Genomic DNA, 7,709 nt, shown 5'->3' on the forward strand with positions numbered 1-7,709 from the left:
TGAAAGAGCGGCTACACATACAAGAGAAAAAAAAGGAATGAAAGAAAGAAAGCACACAACAAAGGAGTTTTTACAGTAAACGGAGTGAGTTTGCACCGCCGGGTTCTGAATCGTCTGCCTGGCAGTAACAGGATGGTAACAGCTCATACTGAGAGCACCGAGTGTGGGACGGGCCGCACAGGATCCTCTTTCCCTGTGAAAGAGACACTGAGGAGTGAAATGAATTCTCTGACCGACAGTCTGAACCAAATGTGATGACTCTGACTTTGATGACACAAGAAGGGCACTCTCTAAAACAGACTCATAGAACAAAAACATAATTTTCAGTTTGACTCCATGCAGATGCAATCTATGCAAGAAAAAAAATATATATGGAGGAGTTCAAGTTCAAGTTCAAGTGTGTGCTTATAGGACAATATTCTCAAATTTGAAACTAGCTGAAAATGCAATTGTACAGTAAAAAAAATGCAGCTGACAAAGATAACTGAGAATGGTGAGGTAATTTCCACATAAATATCAATGTCAACTAATAAAAAAAAAATGTGTATGAAGAAATAAATGACATTCTGCATCCTGTCTCTGGGCCAGAGCCTCTCGTCAACATCAGGCAGAGGGAGAAAAACTCCTTGTACGTCTCTTCCAGCCTTAACTGTGTGATATCTAAACACCTGGAGGAGCTCAACATTGATGGAAAGGTTTCAGACACAGATCCTCGCTGAGAAAAACTCCTCTGAGGGGTTTAGGAAGGGAGAAAGATGCTTCTGAATGCAGCACAGACCATCGAGGAAATCCTGAGACGCTGATGGGTCTGATTGAGAGAGATGAGTGTTAACCGGGTTCCAGCAGTGACGGCTGTAGGTCATGATAATGACCGCCAGTGTTTTCTAAATGAGCCTAAATGTTGCAGCCGGTGAAAAATGAAAGGGTTTGTGCGCTGTATGTTTCACAGATCTGGATCATGTGTGAAAACGGGGGAATGGTGGCTGTGGTTTGGGGAAACGGGTCTGTCCTCTGATAGATGGCCTCATGGTTTGGGATGCTCAGTCAAACGTCTCAGTTTCAGTGTGTGAGCAGCTGAGAAAATTGCAATTTCGAGTTATCGCATCCCATGATCTGAAAGGCTTTTCCACCATGAAAAGGGCAATATTCAGAGAAACAATAAATACTTGTATGGTTGTTTTCCCCATAAAATGGCCATATTTAAAGATGATGAACATCAGCGCAAAAATAAAATGCTCAATTATGTTTTCTTCTACATGTGCAAGCAACAGCCAATCTAATAAATAAGGTCAAATGAAAATTTGCACGTTATTTAAAACGGATATGAGTTCAACTCTTGGTCACTTTAAAAATGCTTTTGTAATTTACATTAGATGAATGCTCATTTTCTTGGCTGTTCATAATGATCATCAATAGGAAGCCATAGTTCATCAACTTTAATTAGCCTGTAATAAGCTGTAATCAGGTATTAAACCTTTAATAACCCTTTAATTTGGCATTAATTGGTCTTTAATTCACCTTTGGTTAGTCTCTTAAGGTTCTTCTTTTGTGCAATTCCTGATTTCAGTGGTGACACAAAAAGTAGACGTCACAAAAATGTGTTGAGCTGAGCAAACAGAGCCTGAGAAAAGGCAGATGTTATCCATAAACCTATCAGTGAAATGGTTTTTGTTGATGTTGTGTATTTATCTGTTTGCACTGTAATCTAGGCCTATTCAATCAATGAAGTATCAGTTATAGTAATTTATTCTGCCACAAAAATCAGTTCACTGCATCTTTGCACCTGGACAAATGTCATGTCATAGAAATTATGTTTTGTTTTGTTAGGTTTTGTTCTTGTGTCTTGTCTCGTGACTTCCTGTTTTATTTTGAAATCCCACTCTCCGCTTGTGTCAGGTCACTTGCCCTTCCCCTTGTGTGTTTCCCAATGGTCTGATTGTCTGCCACACCCTGATTGTTTCCACCTGTTTCCCATTACCTTTTGTGTATATATAGTCCATGTTTCCCTTTGTCCTGTGCCAGTTTGTCCTGCTATGTCCTGTTTGGTCATGTCTTCGTTCTTTCGTCAAGTCAAGTCAAGTCAAGTCAAGTCATGTCAAGTCACGTCATGTCAGTCAAAGTTGTGACAGAATGAACTGGCCGGTCTGAACCCAGCCGACAGAGAACTGCTGAGGATAAATGAACAGACCAGAAATGGAACCGTCAGAAGTTATTGTTTTTTGGCAGAGTCTGTGGTCTGCTGTTACGTCCCAGGGGCCACTTCTGGGAACCCGACTGGCCTTTGGAGGTCCTCGCAGCCACCAGCTTGCCAGACGCCGGCTTTCTGGTCAACAGCGTGCTAGCCGCAAGTGTGTTAGCCATGTGCAGGCTAGCTGCAGCCCAGCCACCAGCCTCAGCAACCTGGCAAGCTCAGCCAGGAGCCCCAGCAGCCCAGTGAGCCTAGCTACCAGTCCCAGCAGCTCAGCCATGAGCCCAAGCAGCCCAGTAGGTCAAGCCACGAGCCCAAGTAGCCCAGTAGGTCAAGCCACGAGCCCAAGTAGCCCAGTAGGTCAAGCCACGAGCCTCAGCAGCCTAGCAGTCCCTGTCCCAGTTCCCCGAACCAGACTGGCTGCTCCGGTCCCAGTTCCCCGAGCCAGACTGGCTGCCCCGGCACCAGTCCGGGTCCCAGTTCCCCGAACCAGACTGGCTGCCCCAGTCCCAGTTCCCAGGGCCAGACTGGCTGCCCCAGTCTTGGTCACAGTCCCAGTTCCCCGAGCTAGACCAGCTGCCCCAGCACCAGTCACAGTTCCCCGAACCAGACTGGCTGCCCCAGTCCATGTCACAGTCACAGAACCTTGAGCCCAACTGGCTGTCCCGGCTCCAGTCCAAGTCACAGTTTCCCGAGCCCGACTGGCTGTACCGGACCCGGTCTCGGTCCCTGCCCCAGTACCCAGAGCCCGACTGGATGCCCCAGTCCATGTCCCAGTACCTCAAGCCCGACTGGTTGCCCAGACCCCAGTCCCTGTCCAAGTTCCCGGAGTGGACGTTGCCGCTGCCCGGCGGTCCCGAGTCCACGCTGCTGCTGCCCGGCAGTCCCAAGTCTGCACTGCAGGACGTTATGGTCGGTCCCCAGTGTGGTGCCACCTGCACTGCCGCCATCCAGGGAGGTTCTGTCTTGGCCGCCAACACTCTGGTCATCTGCCAGAGCTTCATCCCGTCCTTGGCTCCCGGCTCCCCAGCCGTCCGCCAGAGTGTTGTCCCGTCCTTGTTTTGTCATAGTTTTGTTCTCATGTTTCTTTGATACTTTTGTCTTGCCTTTGTTTCCAGTAATTCCTCTTTAAGAGTGATTTTCTGTTGTTACTTTTGTATTGATATTTAAGTTGTTACTTTTCCTTATTAAATACTATTCATTTGAACTCTCATCTGGAGTCGTGCAATTGGGTTCAATCCTTGCAGTCATAGTTTTGACAACAAATATGTATGAGACAAATAAATCTTTGAATCTTGAATCATTCCCAACTTTTCAATATGCTAAAAAAAATTGAGAAAATACAACATAAATTCAGCTTTAAAACTGGATGGCTCAGTAGCGATTTCACAAGAAGTACTTTCCTTATTCTCTTGCAAGTATAACTCATCTGTTTTTTTTCCCCCAATATACCACCATGTTATTAAATCAGTTAATTGTATCAATGGCAGCTCTTACATTTTGCCACAAAAGTGTTATCCTGAATGTAGGGTTATTGTACATGAAAAGAAAATTAAAGAAATTAACTTGAGTGTTTGATTGTGGTTTTTTTTTTTTTTTTTTGGAGATACAAAATTTTCCAATAAGACTCCATTCAGCTTCAGCCTTTTCCTCTACATGTTAACGAGGCCTGTAAATCACTAAAAAAAAAATGGATCAAACGAGATGTTATGCAATGAAAAAGTCTGTGTCCTGGCCAAACAGGCTGCATTTCACTGGGTTGCTAGCCATCGTCCCGGTGACAACACATCTCCGACAGCAGAGGGGGAGTGGTTTCCCTCAGAGCCTCCTGCTTCATCCATGTGTGAAGCCTCAGAAAAAGCTTCTGTGGGCCTGTTTGTGTGAGCAGCTCCATGCTCCCTCCTTCGTGTGTGCCAGCTCAGAAAGAGAAAAGACTTCTTCAACACCTGAAATGAGAGACAGAGAGCGAGGTCGTGTGATGTGGGCAGGGTGGTCGTTCAGCAACACAGATATTCATTTTCACCTTGAATTTACACATCCTGTTTGTCTGAATGTCATGTTTCTGAATAATGTGCAGAATTCTGTGTTATAGTTATTTACACATTTCAGCAGCAAGGAAATTAGGCAGACATAAGGCACTTCACCATTGTATCCTGTCTATTTATCTATCTATCTATCTATTTGTCTGTCTACCTTCCTGTCAGAGGGGCAGGGATTCACACCTCTCTGCTCTGATAGATATTCAGCACAGAGGAATGAAGCACCTACAAATTTAATGCTGAACCCTTTTCAGCCCGTGTGTGAGAGGAGGTGGCAGTTTGCAGAAAGTCGACAGGGAGCAGAGTGTGTTTGACCTGAATCTCGTCGCCACCACATGCAAGCTGCAGCTCAGCCAAACCACTCGCTCTGCACTGCAGCTGCAGGTGGAGCTCACTCACATCCGCCCCTGCTTTGCTACTCAATACCACAACACACCTCTACTTGCACCATCTGAGTGTGTGTGTGTGTGTGTGTGTGTGTGTGAGAGAGAGAGAGAGAGAGAGAGAGAGAGAGAGAGAGAGAGAGAGAGAGAGAGAGAGAGAAGACGGGACAGAGAAACTCTTGGTCTCCTCCTTGGCTTGTAAAGGAGTACTGCAAGTGTTACTAGTGTTGTGTTGCCTGTTAAAACATAAGGTAAAGTTAACACTGGTTTCCCACTAATAACAGTAGTATAATACTGCTATAATGAAGCTAATAATAATAATGATGTGTAAAAAAGTTGGTCACCCTTGTTGATAATAAGTTGAATATTAACACTGGGCAGTTCAAATAAAGTTTGACCAAATATTACCTCTGTGTCGTGTGGTAGCCTGCTCTTTTTTTAATGTAATAAATCATTATTACCAAAACGGCAGCATGTTTCCTTTGTGATTACATTGAAATGCTTGCAGCAGACAACCATTCACAAATGTGGTTACTAACTATGGTGATGCATTTGGAAAAAAAAAAAAAAAAGAAAAAAGAAAATGAAAGAAAGAAAAGGCTCTATGTCTAGTGCAGGGCCACTCAACTTAAGACGGCTCAGGGGCCACTCAGCAAAATTCAGCTGTGTCTAACATGTCTGTCCTGTTTTGAACGTTTAAACAATAATTTTGTCACAGGCTACATGACTAGTGTGAAAATGAATGAAACATACAGAAAACAGCTCCATTTCCATCCAAGGCCAAACCTCACACTGAATAAAAGATTGTCCTGCAATGATTAATGATGAAATGATCAAGTTACAACAAAATGAGGCTTCATTCCCAAAATGTGAACAGAATGGGCATCTTGCTCAGAGGTTAAAGGACCTTTCACACAGCGCGCGGTTTGGGCACGCACGTGCAGAGTAGGCGGTCATGACAGTGTGGATACCTGACAGAAAATGACACTGAATCCACATTTTTGCAAAGATTTGGGCTTTTAAAGGCTGTGGTCTTAAACTTTTGATCAGCTGATGAACAGCCTATTTCAGTTTAATGGTTGTTTGCAATAAATTGCTTACTTTTTTTTTTTTTCTTCTTTTTGCATTTTGAAGCTCTACTTAGAAACTTCTTGAGATCCAACAGTGCAAAGTGTAAATTCTTGCAATTTTTCAACTGGTCTTAAGATTTTGATCAGAAGTGTATCTCTGCCAGTTTTTAAACACACCTGGTTTTCCCAAATTGTTGGATCTCTCTCTCCATGATTGGGCTTTTTTAATGAGATCACGGTAGGACTGTAGTCTGGTGTCCCACAGCTCTGCACACATGCCCCTTTTCCACCAAAAAGAACCTGGTGCTAGTTCGGAGCTGGTGCTAGAGCTGGTGCTTAACTGGTGCCAACAAAGAACCGGTTTGCTTTTCCACCAGCCAAAAGCCAAGCAGAGCCAAGTCAGAGCCATGTTATGACGTCAGCGTAAAACGTGATGACGTGGGTGTGCAAGATGCTCGCTCGGAATCACAATAACAAACATGGACGTCCCACTGTAGCGATGCAAATACTGCTCTTGTGTTTACAAGCCTACATTGCGGTCCAGAGGCAAAAAACGAAATTATTGCCGGCTACCCGTCGTATTCGTGGTCAGAACGAACGGTGACTATGTTTAGCTTTACGTTTATGGCGTTCACTGTTCCCGTTTGAGTCTGTAAGCCCGCCCACCAATAACATGGTGGGTCGCGTCATCGGTTCTTTCTCTGGCTCCCGTTTAGCCCCTGCTCGCCATTGGTACTTGCTTGGAAAAGATTTGGAACCAGTTTTGGAACCATGTTTGGGCAGGGGAAAACCAAAGAACCGGTGCTAAGTCAGGCACGGGCTCCGAACCAGCCCTCCGAACCATTATGGCTTCCAAGTTGCTATATCAGTGTAGCCAATGTTTAAAATGTTACCCATCATTTGAAGAGTTAAAAGCACATGTATGTGGCAGTGATGTCAAAGGTCTTTTGCACACAGATATGAATACATAGATACGCCACGCCCATTTGATCGGCGTTCCTACGGCTAAGCTAGGCTAGTGGGGGCAGATTCCTGACTCCATAACCTGCAGGTGTATAGGCTGGTTACAGATTTGTGGTCATTACTTGCTCAATTTCCCTCTAATTTTCGAGCGTTTTTTTTTTTTTTCTTTTCTTTTTTTGTAAACACGGCAGACATCTACACAGGTTTTTTGTGCTGTCAGATCAGAGGAGAAGAATTTTGAAATTTGTAAAGTATATCTTTTCTAGGAGTGGGAAACCTCTTCAGTCCTGCCCAGGGCCGGAGTGGGACTCATTTTCAGCCCTGGAGTTTCACGCCTCAGACCGGCCCACTTTAGATCACAACCTACTATTATTAAAATCATGTAATTATAACCTTACATGTTAAGTCTACAATAGCGCACTGTTCTGTAAAGCCTTGTAATTCAGTGTATTTTTCTAAAATATTTCCATTTCAGTGCAAGTAAGGGTTGCTTCACAATGTAGATTTATTTCAGCATGAGTGCACATCTCGAACATTATTCTTTACAACACATCCTTTTCAACAATATCAGAATCTTATATTCTGTTCAGATAAGTGTTCACAGATATCCAAACCTTAAAAATGACATTTGATATGGAAAACACATTTTGATTTAACCAATTAAGATATTTTCAATGGCAAAATATGCAGGCTTATTTCAGATTACTTATATCCTACTATTTAGTATTTACTATCTTACTTTTAATGATAAAAAATATAATGGGTCATTAGTATCGTTTGGGCATAGAAAGTGGTTATATTGGAACTAATGCTTGCTTGTTCACACACTCTGTTACAACAGCTCACCCCTTCCTTCCATACTGACAGGAGCAATCCCCTCATCACTACTGGCTCCTGGCTCTGCTTCTGACACCAAATCACATTTTAAAAATTCTCAGCACAAATCTCCCCTTTTTACAAAGCCTTCTGATCAATTCAGGTCAGTTTCATTAATGTAGTGCTGAATCATCTAGCATCTCAGGACACTTTTCATATAGAGCAGGTCTACACCATACTCTTCATTATT

Source organism: Myripristis murdjan, chromosome 8 (assembly GCF_902150065.1).
Source record: "Myripristis murdjan chromosome 8, fMyrMur1.1, whole genome shotgun sequence".
Taxonomy (NCBI): domain Eukaryota; kingdom Metazoa; phylum Chordata; class Actinopteri; order Holocentriformes; family Holocentridae; genus Myripristis; species Myripristis murdjan.